At 37.4% G+C, this 27,303-nt stretch overlaps 1 protein-coding gene across 3 annotated transcripts in view; it reads right to left on the bottom strand.

Annotated features, from left to right (window-relative positions):
- The window catches only part of LOC111160390 (ceramide kinase like), a 116,381-nt gene that overhangs the window by 45,572 nt on the left and 43,506 nt on the right, over window positions 1-27,303 (bottom strand). The gene's annotated exons all lie outside the window — the stretch shown is intronic.

Here is a 27,303-nt window from a genome sequence, read left to right on the forward strand (position 1 = left end):
AGAATAAGTGAAACAAGATGGGATCGGGAGGGAGACAAACCATAAGAGACTCTTAATGTCACAAAACAAACTGAGGGTGGCCGGGGGGAGGGGCATAGGGAGAGGGTGGTGGGGTTATGGACATTGGGGAGGGTATGTGCTATGGCTGTGAAGTATGTAAACCTGGCGATTCATAGACCTGTGCCCCTGGGGCTAATAATACATTATATGTTTATAAAAAAAATTTAAAAATTAAAAGAAAAAAAAAGAAAGAAAAGAAAGGCCCGTTCCAGACCTACTGAATCAGAATGTTTGGGAATGGGGGACAATATCTTTATTTAAATAGGCTTTCTAAGTGTTCCTTATGCACACTAAAATATCTATAGGACAACCTCATCTCTTTCATAAATGTCAGAATTTTTAAAATGAGGGGACTATTTTAGTGTTGTAGATTAAATATGCTTAATTTGATGAATGACTCTTGATTGGACACTAGGTACAAGTCAGCTATAAAAGACATTTTGGAAAACATAGGGAAAATTTCAGTGTGGACCAGGTATTCAATGACGATAAGCAACTATTGTTCATTTATTTGGTAGGATAATGACACTTGGTTATTTGTAAAATGTCTTTTTGTAGAGATGCACACTGGAGTATTTCTGGGAGAAATGTCATGATGTATATAGCTGAAATCAGACTGACAGAATAAAATGTTAAAACATATGGAAAAACATTAAGAACTATACAATATGGATGATGACAATATAGGTGTCCATTATAATGTGTTTATATGTTCTATATTATTTGACATTTCCCCTAACACACACACACACACACACACACACAAAACCACCTTGCTGTTATCATTTCTCTCTCTTAATATCCCTCCAAATCCACCAAGTCAATAAATCCAAAGGCTCCATCTTCAAAAACAAATCCAAAGTCTAATCACTTCCCACTAACTGTCTCACTCCCTCTTTAATTTAAATTACTATCTTTTGCCTGGGTTATACCAATTTCCAATCAACTGGTTTCCTGCCTCAATTCTTTCCCCTACTCAGAGCATACTCTCTACTTTACAGCCAGAATATTCACTTTAAAAGCTATATCATGTTATTCCTTTGCTTAAAACTCCCAAATGGCCCCCAACTTTCTCAAAACAAAAGTGAAAAAACACACAAAGCTTGCAAGAGCCTTCACACTCTACTCCCAGCTGCCTCTGACCTCATTTCCTACCACTTTACTCCCTGCACATGACTTTCCTGATCAACCTTTTACACATACTGTTCTGTTTGGACTATTCCCCCCTCGCGTATCCATATGGCTTCCTTTCCGATGACTTTCAACTGTCTTCTAAAACTAGGCATGGCTGCTAGTTGGCAGCCTCAACTCTCTTATCTGGGGCTTGGACTTAGAGTGCCCTTCTCAGCATCAGGGCACATGTGCTTCATCTCATAAGAGAAAGAAAAATGCAAAGAAGTAGCTGGTCAAAGGAATGGCACCAGTGAGTGATGATGAAGCCAAGACCAAACTCACCAGTTAAGACTGCCTAATGGCAGGGCACCCGGGTGGCTCAGTGGGTTAGGCCACTGCCTTTGGCTCGGGTCATGATTTCAGGGTCCTGGGATCGAGCCCCGCGTCGGGCTCTCTGCTCAGCGGGGAGCCTGCTTCCCCCTGCCTCTCTGCCTACTTGTGATCTCTCTCTCTCTGTCAAATAAATAAATAAAATCTTAAAAAAAAAAAAAAAAAAGACTGCCAAATGGCTTGGGAAAACTCTCTTCCATAAAAATTACCATAACAATAACAACAGCATTTAAAGACTTTGGAAACCAAGTTAGGAAAGTAAGAAAGAGGACAAAGTTCAATGTTTAAAAAAATTTAATTATTGAAAAATAGTTAAATAAAAAGGAGAGTTTAATTTTTTTCCATTAGAAAACAGACATGTACAATCTAGTCCTCTTGATGAAACAAGAATATGTAATACAGAAATGTAGTACACTGTGAAGATTTACGTAAAATCACTAGGTACAAAGAACTCTGGAAAACATTTAAAAAATGCAACACAAAGCATCAAGCAGTATTAAACTGCTTGTATTGATATTATTAATTGATATTATTGATTGATATTGTATTGATTTAATACTGTATTGACACAGTATTAAACTGTATCAATTATGACAAACTGTTTAATATGAAAGCTATATTGAGATACATAAATCCCCTCAACTCCTTGGAAAAAAAAAGAATCTCAATGTGATAATAATCATTTATTCATAATTTCACAATAGTATAAGCATCCCCCAAATAGATAATCCAAGATTAAAATATAGGCATAATTCAATATTAATATGCAACTGACTCGGTTCTTGGTCCTTCTGTAACCTCTCAATTCATACTCTAGAGTATAGACCTTTTTAGCATGCCATTTTGCAATGAACCATCAATGTAAAACAGAATGGCCAACTGTTCCTCTGTTAGTAACAAATGTGCTAATATGTACTAGTTTAAACTTGATCTATCAGTGAGTCAATGAACCATGAAGGGTGGGGGTTAATCAGGGTGTTCTCCAAACAAAGGCTCATGAGAGCAGCGGGGACGCCACTCCCAGACTCACATCTGTGCTGTTTTGAGTGCAGCATGATGGAAATGGCATGGTGTTCATCAAAGTTAAGAGCCCAGAACCTTGTTATAGTATTGGATATACTCACAACCGTTTTATACAAAAAAGCAACCAAACTGTTGCAAAAATAAAACCCAAACACAGGAAATAAAGACCTGAATTAACCACAATTCTCAGGAGCTATTAATATTAAACTATGCCCAGTTAATATGTAACAGTGATGGTAAAACCTTTCACACACAAGATATGACAACTTCCCAGCAAAGGGCAGAAACAGAGATATTTTATATAAGGAGATTTATATTAAAATTCATTGGGGCACCTGGGTGGCTCAGTGGGTTAAAGCCTCTGTCTTTGGCTCAGGTCATGATCCCAGGGTCCTGGGATCGAGCCCCGCATCGGGCTCTCTGCTCAGCCTCTCTGCCTGCCTCTCTGCCTACTGTGATCTCTGTCTGTCAAATAAATAAATAAAATCTTTAAAAAAATTCATTGATTTCACTTCACTGTCAGCAAAAGTTAATTGATGCACACATCTTTACACACACATGAAAATAATTTCAGTCTTACAGTCTATTTAAATAAACCTAGAAACTTCTCAACTCACATAACTTCTAAACTCACTGATATGAACATCTCTAACAGCTAAGATAGGCTCAATGACAATTAGTAGAAAGAATCACCTATTGCCAGAAATAGTCCCCTCAGTACTTCTTTATTTTAATGGTAAAGTGGTCAAGTCTACAGATAGAGCAGGAATGAACGGAAAGAAGAGCTAAGATAGGAGAAATGAAATTTCAACCAATTATATATCCCATTTACTTTTATTCAATTATTATTATCCTTACTTTCCCCAATTAAATATCCAGAGAGGTCTAGGGCAAGATGGAGATGTAGGAACATCCTGAACTCACCGCCTCCTTGGACTCATTAAGTCTACAACACGTTATAGACTGATTCTCCCCTGAAGAAGAACTAAGAGCTATCTGAACAGCTTCTACACAGTAAGAAAATGATAGGAAAGATGATGAAACACTAACAAAGAGAACTCCCATCCCTGACCCGGAACTGTAGGGAAAGGGATAGGACTCAGAGCAGATCCCTCTGCTCTGGCACATAGGAAAAAGAAGCCCTGGATTTAAAAAGCAGCTAGTATATAAAAGATCCAGCCCTAGAAACCTGCCGAAAGTCAAGAAGCTATGGAAACCCACTCTGGGTTGGTGGGGCTGGTGAACACCATGGTTTCTAGTCCTCCTTGCCTTGACAGCACAGATAGAACAGGGCTCTGAGCACACTAGCTGGTGGGCTGCCTCAGCAGGCACTGGGCCCCTAGCCCACACCAGCCTCAGATGCCCTGCAGCACAAAAAAAAAAAAAAAAAAAAAAAAAAAAAGCCGCTGTTCAAAAGAACAACTAGAATATCAAGGAACTGGCCCTAGAACCCTGCTATATTATGGGGGAGCTGCTGGAACTTTCTGGACCAAAGGAGCAGGTGAGCACCACAGTTTACATTCCCTCTTAACCTTGGTAATATTGATGGGAACAGGGTCTGAATGCCTGAGCCAGCTTAGCACCTAAGTGAGACCTGGGACCCTAGTCCATCCTAGCCGTAGCCATCCCACCAAGGCAGCCCCAGAGTGCTATCCACTGGGACACCCCTGGTCAGCACCCACTATAGCTCCAGCCATCACACAAAGATGACACAGATACAAAGCACTGAGAACAGTCCAGGCTCACACCACTTTGGCTTCAGGCAGCTTGCTAGGGTACACCCTGGTACAGAGCATTCCAGGACATCCTAGTTGACACCTGCTTCAACTCCAGCTGCCCAGCTAGGATGCCCCCTGCAGAGAGCACCCTAGGACTCTCCAACTTGTGCCCACCTCATTTCCAGCTGTCCTGCCAGGACACCCCTTGTGCACCCCACATCACCCTAGCTTGTACCCACTGCAGCTTCAGCTGTCCTGTCATGGTACCCTCACTGTGGAGAGCCCCAGAACCACCTCAGTCCATGTCCACTTTAGCAACCACTGGCCTGCCAGGGTGCCCCTTGAGCAGAATACTTGGGATGCCCCCCACCCTGCCCCATGTTCCACACCTTGGCTCCAGCCACTTCACCAGGGTGCCCTGAGCATAGAGACTCTTAGAACACCTTTATACCCACTTCAGCTGTCTGAGCAAAGTACCTTCTGCACATAGAGCCCTGGGACTCCCAGCTTGCACCTACTTCCACTTCAGCTGTCTTTCTGGGGAACCCCCTATGTGAAGAGACCAGGCCCCACACCATCTCATGCCAGCTGTCCTGCTAGGGTGCTCTCTGTGTAGACCCATAGAACCCTCTCCCATGGTATGATACACCTCTCCCACGGTATGCAGATCACCAATTGCAAGAGAGCCCCAGGACACACACATACACACCCCGCCCCCCACCCCCACCCCAGCTTCCACACCACTCAGTTTTAGCTGTCCTGCCAGAGTAACCACTATACGGAGAGCCTCAGGACCACCCTGGCCTATATCCACTTCTGTTCTGGCCATCCCACTAGGGTAGCCCGAGCACAAAAGCTCTTGTAACCCTTGGCCCACACCAGCTATAGCTACAACCAGCCAGCAGAAGTTGCCAAGCACACACAGCCTACACAGGGGATGACCATACATAAGACCATTCCTTCAAGTTTAGAAGTACTTGTTCTAATTCATAGAAACAGAAAGTCAAGCAGAAGGGAGAGACAGAAGAATATGCTCCAAACAAAAGAACAAGACGAAACCCCACAGAAAGAACTAAATGAAACAGAGATAAGCAATATGCCTGATAAGGAGTCTAAAGTAATGATTGTAAAGATGCTTACTAGATGACAGAGAAGAGTGGAAGAACTCAATGAGAATTTCAACAAATGAAAAATAATCAGAGTGGAAGAATAACTTAAATAAAAAATACACTAGAGAGAATCAACAGTAGATTAGTAGATGCATAAGAATGAATTAGCAATCTGGAAGATAAGGTAATGAAAACCAGCTAAGGTGAACAGTAAAAAGGAAAGAATTTTTAAAAATGAGGATAAGTTAGGGGATCTCCTGGACAATATCAAGCAAACAAACACTTGCATTACAGAAACCCCAAAAGGAGGAGAGAAAGGAACTGAAAACTTACTTGAAGAAATATAGCTGAAAACTTCCCTAACCTAGGGAAGGATATAGATGTCCAGGTTCAGGAAGCACAGAGAGTTCTAAATGAGATGAACCCAAGGAGGTCCACACCATGTAATAATTAAAATGTCAAAACTAAATTAAAATTAAAAATAAAATCAAAAGCTCAAGAAACAACAAGTGTTGCCAAGAATGTGGAGAAAAAGGAACCCTCATGCACTGTTGGTGGGAATGCAAACTGGTACAGACACTACAGAAAAATAAAGAGAGAATTTCTTTTTTAAAAGATTTCGTTTATTTATTTGTCAGACAGAGAGAGCAAAAGAGAGCACTAGCAGGGGGAGCAGCAGGCAGAAGGAGAAGCAGCCTCCCTACTTAGTAAGGAGCCTGATGTGGGACTCAATCCCAGGACCCTGGGAGCATGACCTGAGCCAAACATAGATGCTAACTGACTGAGCCACCCAGCATCCCAAAGAGAGAATTTTTAAGGTAGCATAAGAAAAGCAAAAAGTTATATACCAGGGAACTCTCCTAAGACTTTCTGCTGATTTTACAGAAAAATTCTGAAGTGGCACAATTTATTCAAAGTACTAAAAGGAAAAAACCTACAACCATGAATACTTTACCCAGCAAGATTATTATTCAGAATTGGAGAGATAAAGAGTTTCCCAGACCAAAAAAAAAAAAAAAAAATAAAAAATTTAACACCAACGAAACGGGGTTAAAAAAAAAAAAAAAAAAAAGGAAAAGATCAAGGAACCAAGGTCTGATTCTTTGAAAAGATAAAGAAAAATGATAAAACCTTTGCCAGGTGCATCAAGAAAAAAACTGAGAGAAACTAAGTGAATAAATAAAATCAGAAACAAAAGAAAATAACTCATACCACAGAAACACAAAAAATTATGAGACTACTATAAAACGTTATAGGCCTACAAACTGAACAACCTAGAAGAAATGGATAAATTTCTAGAACATAATCCTTCCAAACAGAATCAGGAAGAAATAGAAAATCTGAACAGACCAATTACTAGTAATTAAATTGAATTGGTAATCAAAAAAACTACCAATAAATCAAAGTCCAGGACCACATGGATCCACAAGTGAATTCTACCAAACATTTAAAGAATTATACCTATACTCGAGGTAATGATCACTGAGCCTCAGTGGCTCAGTCATTAAGGGTCTGCCTTCAGCTCAGGTCATGATCCCGGGGTCCCAGGATTGAGCCCCACATCGGGCTCCCTCCTCAGCGGAGAGCCTGCTTCTCTCTCTCCCTCTCGCACTTCTTGTGTTCCCTCTCTATTCAAAAAAAAAAGAAAGAAAGAAAGAAGAGAAAAAAAAAAACGAAAGAGAGAGAGAGAAAGAAAAATGCAAAGAGGAGGAAGAAAAGCTTCCAAATACTTTCTATGAGGTCAGCGTTATGCAGATACCAAAACCAGATGGACATCACACAAAAAAAAGGAAAACTATAGGCCAATATCCCTTATGAACCCAGATGGAAAATACTCAACAAAATATTAGAAATCTGCATTCAACAATACATTAAAAAAGGGACATTCACTGCTGTGAAGTGTGTAAACCTGGCGATTCACAGACCTGTACCCCTGGGGATAAAAATATATGTTTATAAAAAATAAAATTAAAAAAAAAAAGGGGGACATTCACCATGAGCAAGTCAGATTTATTCCAGGGATGCAAGGATATTTTAGTGTTTGTAAATCAATCAACATGATATAACATATTAACAAAATGAAGGATAAAAAAATCAAATGGTTATTTCCATAGATGCAGAAAAAGCATTTGACAAAATCCACCATCTTTTTATGATAAAAAACTGCCAACTCAGTGGGTTTATAGAGAACATACCTCAACATAATAAAGGCTATGAATGAAAAAACCCCAGCTAATATCATACCTAGTGGTAAAAACAGAGCTTTCCCTCTAAGATCAGTTATAAGACAAGGAAGTCCACTCTTGCCACTTTTATTCAATAAAGTACTCAAATCCTAGCCACAGTAATCAGACAAGAAATAAAAGGCAACCATATTGATAAGAAATTAAACTGTCACTATTCTTATATGACAGGATACTATACATAGGTAATTCCAAAGGCTTCGAAAAATAAATGTATTCAGAAAGTTGCAAGATAAAAAAATCAATACCCAGCAATCAACTGCATTTCTCTATGCTAATGCTAAAGTAGCAGAAAGAAAAAATTCAGAAACAATTCCACTTAAAATTGCACTAAAAAGAGTAAGATACCTAGAAATAAACTTAAGCAAAGAGGTGAAAGATCTGTATTCTGAAAACAATAGAAGAGTGATGAAACAAACTGAAGACAACACAAACAAATGGAACAATATTCTATGCTCATAAATTTGAAGAATATCATTAAAATGTCCATACTACTCAAGCCATCTACAGATTCAACGCAATCCCAATCAAAATACCAACAGCAGGGGCGCCTGGGTGGCTCAGTGGGTTAAAGCCTCTGCCTTCGGCTCAGGTCATGATCCCAGGGTCCTGGAATCGAGCCCCACATCGGGCTCCCTGCTCAGCAGTGAGCCTGCTTCCCCCTCTCACTCTCTGCCTGCCTCTCTGCCTACTTGTGATCTCTGTCTGTCAAATAAATAAATAAAAAAATCTAAAAAAAAAAAATACCAACAGCATTTTTCACAGAACTAAAATACTACAATTTATATGAAACCTAAAATTGCCAAAGCAATCTGGAAAACGAACAAAGCTGGACATATTACAACACCAAATTTCAAGATACACTACAAAGCTGTAGTAATCAAAATAGTATGGTACTGACACAAAATAGAGATCAATAGAACAGGATAGAGAGTCCAGAAATATACCCATGATTATATGACCAATTAGTTTATGACAAAAATGGCAAAAAACATACAATGGAGAAAAGACCACATCTTCAATAAACAGTTCCAGGAAACTGAACAGCTACATACTGAAGAATGAAACTAAACTACTTTTTCACGCTATACACAAAAATAAACTCACAATGAATTGAAGATCAGAAACCAGGAAACTCTTAGACAAAAATATAGGACAGTAATTTCTTTGGAATAGGCTACACCAACATTTTTTTTAGATAGGTCTCCTCAGGTAAGAAAAAAAAGCAAAAATAAACTATTGGGACTACACCAAAATATAAAACTTTTTCACATTGAAGGATACTGTGAACAAAATGAAAAGTCAATCTATTGAAGGGAAGAAGATATTTACAAATGCTATTTTGATAAGGGGTTAAAATCCAAAATATATAAAGAACTTATACAGCAAAATAAAAAAATCTGGTTAAAAAATGGGCAGAGGACCTGAATAGATACTTTTCCAAAGACAACACACAGATGACCAACAGACACATGAAAAGATGGTCAACATTACTAAACAATAAGTACATGCAAATCAAAACCACAAGAGATAGATATCACTTAACACATATCAGAATGGCCAGAATCAAAAAAAGAAGAATGAGGATGCAGAGAAAAAGGAACCCTATGCACTGTTGGTAGGAATGTAAATTGGTGCAGCAACTGTGGAAAAAGTATGGAGATTCCTTATAAAATTAGAAACATCACCAAAGGCAAGGGAACCAAGGGCAAAAATGAACTATTGGGACTTAATCAAGATAAAAAGCTTTTGTACAGCATAGGAACCAGTCAACAAAACCAAAGACAAACAACAGAATGGGAGAAGATATTTGCAAATGCAATATCAGATAAAGGCTGGCATCCAAAATCTATAAAGAACTTATCAAACTCAACACCCCAAAAAAAATTATCCAATCAAAGAATGGGCAGAAGACATGAACAAACATTTCTCCAAAGAAGACATCCAAATGACCAATAGACACATGAAAAAGTGCTCAACATCATTCGGCATCAGGGAAATACAAATCAAAACCACAGTGAGATACCACCTCACATCAGTCAGAATGACCAAAATTAACAAGTCAGGAAATGACATGTTGGTGAGGATGTGGAGAAAGGGGAACCCTCCTACACTGTTGGTGGGAATGCAAGCAGGTGCAGCCACTCTGGAAAACAGCATGGAGGTTCCTCAAAAAGTTGAAAATAGAGTTACCCTATGACCCAGCAATTGCGCTACTGGGTATTTACCCTAAAGATATGAATGTAGTGGGGCGCCTGGGTGGCTCAGCGGGTTAAAGCCTCTGCCTTCGGCTCGGGTCATGATCCCAGGGTCCTCAGATCGAGCCCCACATCGGGCTCTCTGCTTGTCAGGGAGCCTGCTTCCTCCTCTCTCTCTCTCTCTCTGCCTGCCTCTCTGCCTACTTGTGATCTCTATCAAATAAATAAAATCTTAAAAAAAAAAAAGATATGAATATAGTGATCCAAAAGGGCACGTGCACCCGAGTGTTTATAGCAGCAATGTCCACAATAGCCAAACCATGGAAAGAGCCTAGATGTCCATCAACAGATGAATGGATAAAGAAGATGTGGTACATATATACAATGGAATATTATGCAGCCATTGAAAAACCTGAAATCTTGCCATTTGCAATGATGTGGACAGAACTAGAGGGTATTATGCTAAGCGAAATAAGTCAATCAGAGAAAGAAAATTATTATATGATCTCACTGATATGAGGAATTTGAGAAACAAGACAGAGGATCATAAGAGAAGGGAGGGAAAAAAGAAACAAGACAAAACCAGAGAGGGAGACAAACTGTAAGAGATTCTTAATCTCAGGAAACAAACTGAGGGTTCCTGGAGGGGAGGGGGTTGGGGTGAAGAGGTGGCTGGGTGATGGACACTGGGGAGGGTATGTGCCATGGTGAGCACTGGGAATTGTGTAAGACTGATGATTCACAGACCTGTACCCCTGAAACAAATAATACATTAGATGTTAATTTAAAAATAAATAAATAAAAATTAAAAGTTTAAAAAAAGAAATTAAAAATAGAAATACAATATCCAGTAATTCAACTACTGGGTATTTACCCAAAGAAAACAAAAACACTAACTCAAAAACATAGATGCACCCATATGTTTCCTGCACCATTATTTACAACAGCCAAGATATGAAAGCAATCCAAGCATCCCTCAGTATGAATAAAGAAGTCGATGCACAGGCACACACACATGAATATTACTCATCCACACAAAAGGAGGAGATCTTGTCATCTGTAACACCATGGATGGACCCAGAGGGTATTATGCTAAGTGAAATAAAACAGAGAAAGACAAATACCGCATGATTTCACTTACATGTGGGATCTAAAAAAAAAAACAAATGAATAAACAAAAACCAGAAAACAGACTCATGAATACAGAGAACAAACTGATGGTTTTCTGGAGCAGGTGGGCAAATTGGGTGAAGGAGAGTGGGAGATACTGGCTTCTAGTCATGGAATGAGTAAGTGATGGGAATAAAAGTCAATCATATTTAGGGAATACTAACAATATAGGGAATACTAACTAACAATATAGGGAATATAGTCAATAGTATTTTAATAGGGAATACAGGCAATAGTATTTTAATAGCAATGCATGATAGATGCTAGCTACACATGTACCAAAAGTGTATCATACGAACTTGTGGAATCACTATGTTGCACACCTGAAATTAATGTACCATTGTGTGTCAAATACATTTCAATTAAAAAAAAAAATCCAAACTGAAAAATACGTGTTACTGGCTTTAAAAAATTTTTTTCTTTCTTCCTGCTCTGTTTAGAAGTCAACTATAGAATTAGTTAAAATAAATAGCATTTAAATATGATTAACTTTACAAAAATCCAATTTGATAAAATAACTGTATATTCACTCTTCATAAACTATTAAGTTATGAAAATGTTAGGGGAAAATTACATGAACCCATTTTTTAATTCAATGATTTTATCAGTTAGAAAGTTTTTTCAGTGTATCCTCTCTGGATTACATATAAATTAGTCAATGTGCCTTTGAGAGAGTTTTAATCATCTGCAGGACTTTAAAAAAATCATTAGTATTCCAAGAATATATGTTTCTGTAAAAAGATTCTTGAAAAAGTTCATGTACTAAAATATGTGTTGTCCAAGAAAAACCTGAGCTGAACAGTAAAGTGGTAAATACAGATTTTATTCAGAACTGTTCCAACCAAGGAGAGAGACCTCCATATATTCATCATGAAAAACTAGAAACTCACAGCCAAGGAGCAGGGTGGGGTCAGTGGACACAAAGTTACTAAGAGGAAACATCGGAAGTGAAGGGGATTCTGACTTCAACCCACTTAACAGAATTCTTGCTGAAGACACACCGGGGGATCAGATATCAGATGGAGAACGAGGAATCTGACGAGATATTAAGGGTCATCAGGTGTGGGCTGAGGGGGGTCCAATTAAACAGACTTAGCAGGGTTCTTGCTAAAAATGTATTTTTACAACAAGAGTGCAAATGCGCCTAGCGAAATTTCAGGAGCCTGAAATTTACATAAAATTAACCTTGTATTATACATGATAATAATGTGTGTTTCCAAAAGCCTAACAATTCAGTATAAGAAAACGGAGGGGGAAACAAAATCTAAGGGATACTCTCCATCAAAATGATACTGATTTAGGACTTTCTTTCTGGGAGATTATGGCACCTGACTGAAGCAAATTTTGCTACACAAGCTCTAGTCCAAGATGTCAGCTCTTCCTAAGTTTATCTATAAATGTAATGTGCTCTCCTTAAAATACCAAATTTTATTTTCCAAATCTAGACAAGCTCATACTAACGCAGTTATCTGAAAATTAACCTGCAAAAATAGGGAGAAACACTGGGGAAGGTGGGGTAGGGAGGTCTATGAGAAGAACTAGTCCTATCAAATAATGAAACATACTGCAAAATCTCTTTCAAATAAGCACTGGCACATGAACAGACAGACCCAGTGGGATAGGGAAAAAAAAAAAAACAAAACATAAATAAGCCCACATACATACAGAAATTTGGTGTATGATAAAAGTGGTATCTCAAAACTCTGGAACAAAGACTTTTTAGTCCGTGGTGTTAGGACAACTATGGGGTTATTTGGGAGAAAAAGTAAGGTCCATACCTTACACTACATTCAAAATAAACCCCAAATAAATTAGAGATCTAAAATTAAACTTCAGGGACGCCTGGGTGGCTCAGTTGGTTAAGCGGCTGCCTTCGGCTCAGGTCATGATCCCAGCGTCCTGGGATCGAGTCCCGTATCGGGCTCCTTGCTCAGCCGGGAACCTGCTTCTCCCTCTGCCTCTGCCTGCCTCTCAGCCTACTTGTGATCTCTCTCTCTCTCTCTGACAAATAAGTAAATAAAATCTTAAAAAAAAAAATTTTTTTAATTAAACTTCACAAGTACTAGAAGAAAACATGAATGATGTTTTCTATAACCTGGTATAAAGAAAGGCTATTCACGAGGACTCAAATACAAGATGTAATAAAAACAGTGACAAATTTGACAACATAAAAATTTTAAAACAAAAACTTTGAATCAAAAGTCACTATAGGAAAAGTTAAGGAAAGGGGTGCCTGGGAAGCTCAGTCGGTTAAGCAGCTGCCTTTGGCTCAGAGCATGATCCCAGGGTCCTAGGATGGAGCTCCACACTGGGCTCCTTGCTCAACAGGGAGCCTGGTTCTCCCTCTCCCACTCCTCCTGCTTTGTTTTTGTTCCCTCTTTCACTGTCTCTCTCTCTGTCAAAAAAATAAATAAAATCTTTCAAAAAAATTTTAAGAAGTTAAGGAACAAATTATGTATTAGGAGAAAAATATTTGCAATATGTATCACAGAAAATATATATAATATGATTTATATATATTATATGTAAACAACTTTTAAAAATTAAAAATTAAGGAACAAAAACACCAAAAGTATTATAGAAAAACAGGCAAATGATATGAAGACAATTCACAAGATATTTAAAATGGCCCTTAGACATATGAAAAGATGTTCAACTTTATTCCTAACTTTCAAAAATGCAAATTCAAACTATATTAACACAATATTTCTCACCAATACCACTGGAAATTTTCTAAAGCATGAAAGCACAACATGTTGGTAAGGAAAGCCACTTTCATATACTGCTGATAAACATGAAAAACAAGTTCCCTATGGTATGGAACTTGCCAATATCTAGTAAAACACACATGCATCTACCCTTTAACCCAGAAGTCTACTTCTATAAAGTTAAATTCAAGATACAATATGTACAAAATTACTTCTTGCAGATTTTGTGACTGTAGATATTAACAACAATCAAAATGCCCAAACATGAGCAAGTAATGAATAAAGTATGGTACAGACCACACAATAGAGTTTTATACAGTTATAAAAACAAAAAGCCCCAACAAAACAAGAAAAAAAAAAGCTATGAAGTTAAACTGAATACAGAGTCAAATGAATAACAACTATTAGGAAGGGAAAAAAATACCTTTTTTTTTTTTTTTCGGTCTAAGGGCCAAAAGAGACAAAAACAAAAACAAAAATACTGCCAACAAATCTTGAACTCATTTTGGTAGAATTATTTTTCATAATGGTATGGTTGCAGCTATTCTGGAAATCTTTTGTGACTACTGTATGATTGGTCACGTGGAACAATGTATTGCGGTTGGGAGTCAGAGCTCTTCCTATGGAAGGAAGGAGATACAAATTGGGAAAGGAGACAAAAAAGGAAGAAGACAACAGGATCGTATTAGAATTACAGTCATCTATATAAAGTCCTGTTTCTAGTCAGTATTTCCTAGCTTTACTGCTACAAAACCCTGGAAGTTATGACATCCTAATAGCAATGTGCATACCCCTCAGCCAGATTTCCGTTCCCCAATACCATTCCCCCAACAAAAGGAATCACAAATAGCTGATCCCAGGGCTGGGGCAGTAGGACCCGATAGAATCCTGGAATATCCTGTTGTGCCAAAAAATGAAGAAATCTTCCCAAATTAATGGAAACAGATTGAAAGAATACAGGAGCGCTCTTTAAAGAATTCCTTAAAGGGTCTTCTTTTCTGTGCCTTGCAGGAAATTCCATTTGCATAAAAGAGAACTGCTTATCTCTCTGGCTAAACCTAGCTCCTTCATTTAGTTCAAGGCACTTGTATCTACCAATGCAAGAAATCAGGGTCCTCTCTCTCTTGATTCAGCTGATTTCATGACAGAAACATCTTCATTTTTTTTCTCCAGAGTCTGACATCTAAAATTGCCAGATCAATTTCAGTCATTGCTGTTTCTGGCTATCCTAGTCAATGACAGGAAAATCTTAGCAGTTGCCTAACATTAATATGACTTATGGTTTTAACTAAAAGTCAAATATTGAATGACATTTTAGAACCAAGCAGCACTTGAACATACAGAGCACAGATTACATATGTATTAACTGTAAATAACTATGTCGTTGACATCTATCACTTCTTGAGTTTTTATATATTTGATCCCTAATTAGATATGCAGCCAGGGGAGGGCTTATAAGGATAACAGGATCCCACCAATATACCAAAAATAGTAGCTAATATAGTTCACCAGGTTAAAATTACATTTACTTTGAAGCAACATGACTGACTATGGAATACGCCTTCTAACTTTTACAGCATTGTGATACTCTTGTGGGCTAAGAACATGGGCTGGGGAGCCAAACTGCCCATGTCTGTATCCAAATTTAACAATTTTACAGTTATGTGACCTTGTGCAAACTTTCCACCTTTCTGTCTTGTTTTCCCCATCTCAAAAATGGTAATGATAACAGTCCCTGTCTCAAGGACATTGTGGAAATTAACATTAGTTGGTATATGTGAAATATGATGATGCTAATAATGATGAATTCTATTAGTATTTTAGTATATATTCTATAGGGAACTAACAGTCCTTCTCACCCTCCCCTCTGAGAAGATGATGCTTAAACTTACTTTTGAAGGACTAAAAGATTTGGGAACGTGAATTCTAGAAAAGCTCAACAAAAACTTGGCAAGCTATGTGATAAGAACAGTTATCTTTTATTGAGTGCCCACTGTTTGGCACACACTGTACATTTAAGTATTGCACTAACCTAGCTAGGTTGGCATTAGATTTTACAGCTAGGAATTCAAAGGCTCAGTGAAGTTATGAAGTAAAATACATAGCTAAGTTAGTGGCTAGGAACCAAACCTTGACTACCCAAATAAAAATCCCATTGGTCAATAAAAATCCCAATGACTCATTCATAAACCCAGCAATGACAGACTCTCCATTCACTGAAGTTAAAAGAGGACAAAAAGAAGAGCCAGCCATGCTGCCATCTTAGATCGTCCCTTCCACCCAGCAGTTCTATCAGGACTACATCATCACCCTATTCCTGACAGACTGATGAGTATCCATGGTAAGCAGTTTAAGTTTCAAAACTTGTGGAGTTTGAACTCGAAAGTCTTTATGCAGAGCAGAATGGAAATATTTTTGATATCATGGACACTTCTGAATGAAGAACAGCACTTCCTGGAAGAAAATCCCTAGTAAAAGCTGGGCATGTACCCTGTCAGATTGTTTTCAACCTTCCAGTCTTGCTGCTCCAAACTTGGGAAATGGGAAACCCCCTCCCCTTAGACTGCACAGGGGCCTCTCCTTTGCCAAGATTGAAGTTTCAGTATTACCTGGCTTTCCCAGCAGAGCAATTTCATCAGATTCTCATCTTCCAGAAGTTACTCAACCTACATGGCCCATGATGTCATCCCTCCCGGTACTACCACAGACTTTTTTTTTTTTTTTTTTAAGATTTTATTTATTTATTTGACAGAGAGATATCACAAGCAGGCAGAGAGGCAGGCAGAAGCAGGCTCCCCGCCGAGCAAAAAGCCCGACGTGGGGCTCGATCCCAGGACTCTGAGACCACGACCCAAGCTGAAGGCAGAGGTTTTAACCCACTGAGCCTCCCAGGTGCCCCCTATCACAGACTTTTAAAATACACATTCTTGACAACAATATATTTAGTTCCAAATACATGGCACAGTCTGTTACACTTTGCCTTTTAAGAAACCAAGACTACTCTTTTAAACCAATATATTAAGATTTTAATCTTTCTTTGGGGAGGCAGTGGAAGTATAGTGAAAAACTGGTGGATTTCTGACTTAGAACAACATGGGTTTGAATGTTATTCCACCCCTTTAAAACTGTGTGACCCAGTGCAAGTCAATTAATCCCTCAGAGTTGTTTCCTTAGCTATCTGCAGTGATTTAAAAAGTCTTGACCATGATCAGTGTGTTGCGGATCAAGATTAAATGAGTTGCCTTATGTTAAAAGCATCTGGGACAATGCCTAACACATACCAGAGAAGCAATATATTCAGCTCACTTCACCAACATTTACTGAGTTAGGCAAACATTTGTAACATAACAAACATTTATGGAGTACTTACAATCTGGGAATCCCAATTCCGCATGCTTAAAAAATCTGTGCTCAGAAGAGCTTACAGTCTAATAAGGTATTACCTACATATGCAAAGAATTAGAATGGAAGCAACGACTTGTTCTATCAGAGGTATGAGAAGTGCTACCAAACCAGAAAGAGACAAGTGCCTGATTTTGCTATGTGGCTCAGCTTTGCAGGCTACACCACTTGAGCGCAAATGGGACCTCACTGGGCAAACAGAAGATGAGAGAAACAGATAAGTAATCTTTGCCACTTACGTAGCAGCAAACAGGAAAGCACCTTGGTACAAGAGAACTTGGCCTGACATTAGATGTCACAGAGAGCCCAGGAAGCCAAGCACACCAATAGGCTTCACTTGTTTGTGCCCACCTCTCCTCTTATTAGAGAACCAACCATGGGTGTCTAACTAGTAGAAACAGAAGAGCACACTTTTTCAAATTTCGCACGTTTCCATTTAAGGTAATTTTTCAAAGAAAAAAAAACAGAAAATAGGTGTTTCTCTTTAAGGACGATAGGGCAAAAAAATGGTTGATTTGAAAATACCATCACCACGTTTCAGCGTGTAGCCATCGCAAATATCCACCCACCTGCCTCAAACAGCAACAAACATATTCATACAAGATTACAATTCCTGGAGTTACACATAATATCGATATAAATAACACACAATTCCATTAGCATTAATGGTAGTCTAATGAATGCCAGGGGGCTTAATAATAATTTGTCATTTAATATGAAATATTATGTACTTCCTACTTATGCATACTGTGAGGATGCTGCTTTATTACTTCTTTACCTCATTTCTTTCCAGTGAAAAAGTTGTTAAGTGACAATTCATTATAGTCTCATCTAAGTACTGATGCAACTTTTAATCTCTCATGTTAGGCTTACAGCATTTGTGATTCACTTATAAAACTCTAAACATAAAGCCTAGAAATTAGAGACAAACCATTATTTTTATACACATTTTAAAATTCCTTTAATAAAAAAAAAAAGAACTGCTATCTTTTTCATAGGTGCATGCCAGATCTATTTCAAGGCATCTGAGAAACCACAATAATGGTGACAATCATGAGGAGGAATTCTTTTTTAGGACTAAGAAGTGCATTATAATGTCACTGCTCACCCTAACTGTTGGGGGCAAGCATTAGAACTCCAATCTAGATGCCTGATTCATAATGCTTGGTGGGGTGGGGGGGATACTATACAGTGAGAATCTTCAAACAAGACAATATAGCCCATTCCTTTTAAGAAAAGGATTTAGGGTGCCTGGGTGGCTCAGTTGGTTAGGGCGACTACCTTCAGCTCAGATAATGATCCTGGGGTCCCAGGATCAAGTCCTGCATTGGGCTCCCTGCTCAGTGGGCAGTCTGCTTCTCCCTCTGATCCTCCCCCCTTCCCATGTTCTCTCCCTCTCTCAAAGAAATAAATAAAACCTTAAACATTTTTTAAAAAGAAAGAAAGAAAAGGATTTAAAGTCTTTTCTTTTTTCCAGGACAGAGTCTAAACTGTACAGTAAATAAAATACACTTAAGAACTGTAGACTCTACCACAGACCTGAAAGGTGATAACACATCAGTTAAGGGTTCATGTTAGGGAATCAGACAGATCTGGATTTGTTCCCAGCTCCTCCGCCATGTATTAGCTGTTTAACCTCAGAAGAGCAAAATTTTAAATGAGTTTAAGCCTTCATTTTCTCATGTATAAACCAAGAGATAATGAGTATATTAAAAATTTAATTATACTATTTGCTGTCATGCATTCTTTTAATTCCTCAAACCTCAAACAAATTCCTAATATTCCCCTTTTAACATGAGAACATATTTGTAGTTCTTGACACTATGAGGATTTAATGAGATAATTAATAAAAATTACTTATAAAAGTGGCACATAACAAATGCTTAATAAATGTCAGATACTATCATTAAGATTTAAAATTTTAAAATAATGACTTCTTTATAATCTAGTAAAGGAAGAAATGTTAACTAATTTACTTAACAGCATGAAAACTTTCTGTAACATATTACTGGAAATATTTAAAGAAATTCTCATTTAGCCTTTGAATATAATCACATGGTAAAATGTGACAAAGCATACCTAAATGTTTTCTCCAGAGAAGGAATTATATACAAAAGGCATAGACAAAAGGACTTTAATCTAGCATAAGAATTTGAACTATATCAGAAACAACCTGAGAATATATCTCTTAACTCCTATTCTCAAGATACTCTGTCAATGATTGCAGCAGGGATATAATTTTCTCCTATAAAATACCAATTAGTTGTTTTAAAATATAATTATAGTCAATTACATGCAAAAACATATTCCTCCCTTAGGATGAAAATGCTACAGAGGCCAATAAGCAGCTCTTGGGAAGATGGTCCTGTGTTACTCATGCCAAGTACAAACAACATTATGAGCTCCCTTAGAACTAATTCTAACTTGCCTTCAGCTGAAGGAGTAATGGTTATGAATTAGAGCTGATGCTAGTAGGAAAGAAACTTCAGGGGGCAAGAGAAACTCTTGGCATGCCTGTCAGTCTTTACCAGGCTCTTGTGAACCAATCCCAAGGTAACAGTCATGGAAAAGAAGTGATAATCTGATATGACTCAGGAATAGGTATTGGCTAACCTTTAAGAATATTTAACAAAGCAAGAATAAGACTATACATATAATTAATCCCTGGAAAGATACCTTTGTAAGTGTGGAGTACAGAGTTTTACATATGTTCATTAAACCAAACTGCTGTTCAGATCTTTGACATCTGTGGTCTTTGGCCCTGACAACACATTAAAACCTCAAGGACTGTAAGAATACTGAAGCTTGAATTACTGAGACAAATTTAATCAGAACCTCTGAATTCTCAGAATCAGAATAGCAAAGTCCTAAGAAGAAGAAACTTTTTTAAAAAATGAGATTCATAAATCCATGCCATAGCAAAAATGCTATTCTTTTCTATGACAGCCTTGCAATTGAATAGAATTGAATAAAAACATGCATTCTTTCATGTTTTTAAATTTTTCTTGTTTTAGAGGTAGGGAGGGGCACAGGGAGAGAATCTTAAGCACGCTCCATACGAGGTATGGATCCAACATGGGGACCTATCTCACAACCCTGAGAAATCACGACCTGAGTCAATCAAGAGTCAGACACTTGGGGTACCTCGGTGGCTCAGTCAGTTAAGCGTCTGCCTTCAGCTCAGGTCATCAACCTGGAGTCCTGGGATCAAGCCCCACATTAGGCTCTCTGCTCCAGGGGGACCCTGATTCTCCCTCTCCCCCTACTGCTTCCCCTGCCTATGCTCACTCTCTATCAAAAAAATAAAATCTTAAAAATATAGACTCAGATGTTTAACAGACTGAGCCACCCAGATACCCCTAATATTTTTAAATAATTTTTAATGTACTTATTTCATTCTGCTTGTTCTAGCATATGAATTCTTGGGGGGGGTAGGTATCTCCTGCTCAAGTTTGTAATGTCTAGGGACTCTTGTTCACAGTGATTTTTTTTTTACACCACTAAGTGCTGGAATGAAACAATAACTCAAAATGTCAAACTGGTTCAAGATAAATAGTACTTTTTCCTGTATGTTATTAAGCAAATTTTGCATGAGCCCAATGTTTCCATACATTTACATTTTCAGTTAGAAATCTGATGAAATTGGAGATTGGTTCAAAAAGATTTTCTTTTTAATATGTTAATATCCTTTGAAGAGCTAAGTAGTACTACTAATCATTACTAATTTAATAGAAACTAGTTTAATTTCAGTGTTTTTCTCTGAAGGTCCAGCTAGAAAGCAAAAAAAGTTCAAGAAAGAAAAAAAAATTCTAAAACTTTGAAGTAAATTTTTTAAACTCAATTTCAGTCTTTGATTTGATAAAATATATTTTCCCTATCTGCAAACTGAGTTGTAAGCAATATATAAATTTATAAGAAGAAAAAATACATTAAAGTGTATTTTTAATAAGTAACTTGTACCGAAAAGAATAAAATTACATGGGCAGTCTCTGAGAGTTCCAAGTCTATGGTTGCCATAGTGAGTGTACATTCTGATAGCTCAAAGACATCAGGTCTTTGTGTGCCCAGCAGTCAGCAAAAAGACATGCATGACAGGTTTGAAATACTATGAGGTTATCATTCCCAGGGATAACTGAATCAGAGATTTCCCACTGCTTTCATTTTGGAAACTTTCTTCAAACACAGACTTATTCAGTCCCATCTGAATTATATAAAACACCTAAATTAGGAGCTACACTTGCCCAAGGGTGAGTGACAGGTGCAGTGGACTCCCACCCAGGAGGCAGGTCCTGGGGATTGGGGTGGTGACCCTCCAGAGCTCAGTTTGAAACCACTACAGGAAACCGACATCATATGACTTTTGTTGGAGAGAGTACTTCCAGTGGGACTGGACTTTGATATTTACATGCAAATAATCTGATACATATTTAATCGGTTTCTACATAATATTAATATATATTGATAGTAAAACCATATTCAAGAGTGACAGACATAATTTTGATGTCCTACTCAACTGGTCATAAAACAATCTTAAATTATTTTTAAGTGCTTCAAAAGAGAAATTATCCATATTTCAGACATAATGTCTTTGCAGAAAATAACTTGTCCCTAAGAAGACAAGTGTTGCCAATTCAAATAGTATACCATGGAATGTCTGAAGCTATAATACATTTGATATATAACTGCTTATTTTTAAATAATCATTATAATGTTGATCTTTAGTTTATTATTCCTTATAAGTGCATCATTTGGCAGTACATCCAAGTAAAATTTGCTATCATTCTGTTCTCCTGTTAAGAAAAATTGTGCCTGATTCATGATAATATAATGGATATAGCTTGGATTTTAAAAAAATATTTCACCATAATTTTCTTACAGAAGAGAACATAAATATTAAACAAAATCAATGTTTTAGGAAGCCCTAGCTTTTGCTATCAAAGAGAGCATCCTCTGAAGACCAACATTATTATCCCATAGGGAACAGATTTGACATTTGGGGGAAACTAGGAAAAATCATTCTTCTTAGGAATAAAAAAACAGGCATTAAGTAATTTTTCCATTTTCTCTATTTCTCATAGCTGAAAACTTAGGGAGGCTGTTGAAATAGAGAGCAGGTTGTTACATTACAAGGGCAAGATGTACTCAATTAAATATGGCTTACTTATATTTGCCTACTTCATGAAATTAGCACTTAGAAATGAAATGGAAAAATGTATTAACATGTAACAGTCAACCAGATATGTGCTAAAAATGCCTCTGTTAACGTGTCTGGGTAACTATTAAATTTTACAAATAAATTAACAAAACCCAAATATAACAGCAAAATTCAATGGTCCTATTTTAGAATAGGTTCGTTTTTGTTTTTTAGACCATGACTTGTTTTGTTGTTGTTCTGGCTTTTGTCTTCTCTGCTCACCCACCTCCCCACATCCCCCTTTTTTTTAAGAGAGAGAGAGCATGCATGAGCCAGTGGAGGTGGGGGGAGGAGGGGTGGCAGAGGGAACAAGAGAATCTTAAGCAGGATCCACATCTAGCTTGGAGCCCAACTAGAGGCTCATCTCAAGACTCTGAGATCATGACCTAAGCCAAACTCAAGAGTCAGATGCTTAACCAACTGAGCCACCCAGGCACCCTTTCTCTATTTTAATATATGAGTATCACCCAAGATTCTGTATTTAGCCCTCTGCTTTTTTTTTTTTAACTCCTTATTACTTTTTTACAAGCTTTCATCATGCCCATCACATCAACTCTACCTCCTCACGTTTTTCTCTCAAAACACCAGCATACTAAACATCTCCAAGAGGACACTGTAATATATTCCAAATGTGTCTTGAACAGAACATCTTTCCTTCAAATCAACCAGTCTTCTGAAATCATCGTTGTCTCTTTCGGACATTACCTTCTCCAAGTTACCTGGGCATGAGACTTAAGAATTTTTTTTTTTTCATCTTTGTCCTCACGTCTTCAACCTTCTGCTAAGTCCTCCACTGGAGATCAATCAGTTCATTCCTGTAAACTCGTCCAGGTCTGAGTGGCCCTGAACATCACCTGAGGGGTACTTTGTTTTATTCTCTTCTGTAGGGTATCTGTCAGAAAGCCTCTGAATATGGGGGCGCGTGGGTGGCTCAGTCAGTTAAGTGGCCGATGCTTAATTTTGGCTCAGGTCATGATCTCAGGATCATGGGATCCAGCCCAGCATTAGACTCTGTGCTGGGCATGGAGCATATTTAGGATTCTCTTAATTAACTTAATTAACTTAAGATTCCCTCTGTCCCTTTTCTCTCTCCCCACACTCCCCACCCCACAAAAAAAAGGGGGAAAAAAGCCTATGAATATGCTTTAAAATATATGTTATGGTTTCTAAAGAAGAGGTTTGCTCTGGGTCCAGAGAAGCTTGCAATTCACCATTTCTAGGAAACCCAAATATGCAGAGACTGGGTCACACCCTAATTGAATAAAAATTAACATGTCCGGTGTACCCACATGCTGTATTTAAAGGTTGTGCATGTTTATCTTTGTATCACAGGTATAAAAAATACTATTAAATTACTTTCACCACAGTAACTATATACGAGGCTTATCAGCGACTATATACCAGCCTTATTCAACTGCATTTTTTAAAGATTTTTAATTTCTGAATCAATGATCAATGTTTATGCTCCCTATTGGTCTGTTTATATTTCCTTTGTGGCCCTTAATACATTTATAATACATATTTTCTTCTCTGTCTCCCAGAGCAAGAGTGCTCCACACAAGCATACATCTCATTTATTTCTGTATTCTCAGAAATTAACACAGGGCCTGATATAAAACATGTGTTGGATGAATAAACCTAATATTGTCTGTTAGCCAATAAAGTTATGGTGACTTTTCTATTACTAAAAATTTAAAAAGATACTGTGTTCAACTGTGTTTAAAAAAAAAAAACAAAAACCTGAAAAGTAGAAGGACTTATTTTCAAACAAAAATTGAAAGCATTTTAAGACTCCCTTCTTATAAATGCAAATATAAATACAAACTTTAATCTGGTCACTTTTTATCTATGTCTTAAAACTTCAAGTATTTGGGAGTTGGCTTTTTCCTCTTTCTAGTGTTGCCCAATTCTTTCCTCAAAAATTCATCAAATCTTATTCATTGCTCCAGCTCAAAATATAAGTATGCATATTTGAAAGTAATTCTTAGTGTCTAAATATACTATAATTCTAACTGTAAGATGAATTAGACTAAAGGAAAAACCAGCTGAGGCTTTTAATGTTTTCTTCACATTTATCTTCACAGAATTAAAAAAGGGGGGACTGGGGAAGATGTAGAAGACTGGCAGGAAGAAAACTCCAGTTCTTGATTGAAGACATTCATTCAAAATGAACCCATTCAAAAATATATATTTTTTAATCTGGTTTTGCCACAGAACCAGTTAAAAGCAAGGTTTAGGGACTTAAAATAGTGATGTCTAACAATCAAACATAAGTCATCTATATTTTTATGATGTACATTTGTATGTATTACCCTCATCTACCCTTGCCCTAAAATTCACTCAAGTCTGGTACAAACACAAATTCCTTACGTAGGGATTTAAAAAAAATGGAAATCAGTAATCACCATCAGCCAGTCCGGATCAGTACAGTATAGCATAGAACAGGGACAGTGAAATATGAGACAGGAAGAAAATCCACAGATAGACCCAACTCTGCAAATCAGAGCTGGAAGATAATCACCCTATTTCCCTCAAGAAAGACACATGCACTTCTGGACTGAGGCCTGAACCAATCATGCTGACCTCTCAGTTGACAGGCACTTTAATGAACACGTGCTTTACATAGATGTGCAAGTAAAAAATAATAACAAGAAAAATTTTCTAAAACTGCAACCTTAAAAGGAAATGTTGATATAATATAAAGTTTGGTAGAGATTTGGAGCTGTAAACATTCATTTGTTTACATATTGTTTACATATTGTTACAATTCATATATCATGAAATCAACACAGGACTGTCTCTGAGGGGCATGGAGATGAGGAGGAATTGGCTACTCCTATAAGACTTCTAAGGCTACTTGGGGGCAAAGTCATTCATTCAGACCATCATGGTTAAGTTCCTTCATTCTAATTGACGATTTCAACCCTGTTTTAGTTGTTCACATTGGTTGATTTGAACTGTCAGTCTATTTGTCTGAATCAGCAAAATCACTCTTCTGCAGGAAACTTGCCAGAGAATATGACCTCATACATTTTATAATCTCCAACTCGTATCAAAACTGGGTTTTGTTCTAATTTTTTTTTAGCTTTTTCTTCCAACTCTTATCAAAGTTACACCAAGTAACACTCCCTGAAGATTACATCCTAAAAGATACATAAATTTATCCATCTCTGTAATTTTTCTAGATTTGATCCTAGACCAAACCAAATCATTCATTAAGCTGGAAAAATATCTGGGCAGTGTTTTTTGTTTTGTGTACATGTGGTCTGTTTTCTTTAGATAAGCCCCAGTACGCTCATAAAATTGCTTTTACTAAATTGAGCTTTGTTATGATGTCCTCTGCTTACTTATTATTGATTTTATGGGTGAGATAGATGCAAGCAAGTTGCCTCTTCAGTCACTGCGCCAGCCCTTCATAAGCCCCATGGGAGAAAATGTTCTCAAGCCCTCAGTGAAAGGAAGAGCTTTGCCTCTCCCAATCCGATGGCTTTCTTATTTTATAGAACATGAGTAACATGAGTACCTGCCCAAAGCAATTTAATTCAACTGAACTTACTAATTTTTTTTTATTTTACTTCAACTTTTTAGAATCTCTTCTCACATAAATTTAAAATAAAACCCTGTAAAAGACCCACTGTTAAAGTGGAATGCTTTTAGTTAAAAAAAAAAAAAAAAAAATATATATATATATATATATATATATATTCACCATGTTTCCAGAGACATGAACTCTACTATGCCCACTGTCGTTTTCCTGTCTTTTTTTTTTTTTTAACATTTTATTTATTTGACAGGAGAGATCACAAGTAGGCAGAGAGGGAGGCAGAGAGAAAGGGGGAAGCAGGCTCCCTGCTGAGCAGAGATCCCGGTGCAGGACTCGATCCCAGGACCCTGTGATCATGAACTGAGCCGAAAGCAGCAGCTTAACCTACTGAGCCACCCAGGCGGTTTTCCTGCCTTCTTGAAAGGATCAGCTCTCCTTGAAAGTCCCAAGGGCACTAACAAGGAAGCATGGGAAACTTAGTAACAGGGTCTCCTAGTTTTAATATGTCACTTCAGCTCCTTGTTTATGGGCATAACCTTGTCAGTTGGTTGCCTTTGGTCAACTTGGGTCCTTGGTCTTCTTGATCAATGATGCCTGGCCTGCAACTTTCTAACATCACCATGTGGCTACTCTACCTCTGGCACTTCTCTCTGCCCTTTGTCACCTTAAACCAAACTGTACCATCAACTACATCAGCTGCCTCTACTCTGTCTGATCCAGCTGGCAAAGAGAAAGAAATAGGCTGAAAAGGAAAAAAAGATTTACAAGTGTAGGAGGAAAAAAAAAATCAATCTTAAAACTCAATTTGATTATATTTTACTAGATATGTTCTAGAAATCTAAATTGCATATGTCTACTCATGCATTTTATTTAGCATATAAAATACAAATGCCATTTAGAAATTTCAGAAACACTAAATTCATTATGAGATAATATTTTAGTACATATATTCTCTGTCCTCTGGAGTTTAACTTTTAGAAAAATCAACCCTTATAAAGACAAACTATTATCCTCAAGTCATCCTATTCATATATGCACTTGCCATCAGTACATATATGGAAAGAAAATAATTCTAATAGAAGTTCAAGAGACAGGAATAGAAAAATACAGTTTCAAAAACAATTCAACTGAACTAAATTACTTAAGAACTACTATTTCAGATTATTATAGCCTCTTCATGGAAGTGATCATTCAAGAGAGTTACTGCCCAACTCATTCTATAAAACTAGCACTACCCAGACACCAAAACCCAGATAAAAGATACAAGTAAAAAAAAAAAAAAAAACAGAAACAAAACTATACACCAATATCACTTATGAATATTGATATAAAAACCCTCAACAAAATACCAACAAACCAAGTTCAGTAACATATTAAAAGGATTATATACTATGACCAAGTGGGATTTATATCTGGAATGCAAGGATGGCT

The sequence above is a fragment of the Enhydra lutris genome, unplaced genomic scaffold (assembly GCF_002288905.1).
Source record: "Enhydra lutris kenyoni isolate GAN:26980312 unplaced genomic scaffold, ASM228890v2 scaffoldscaffold1, whole genome shotgun sequence".
Taxonomy (NCBI): Eukaryota; Metazoa; Chordata; class Mammalia; order Carnivora; family Mustelidae; genus Enhydra; species Enhydra lutris.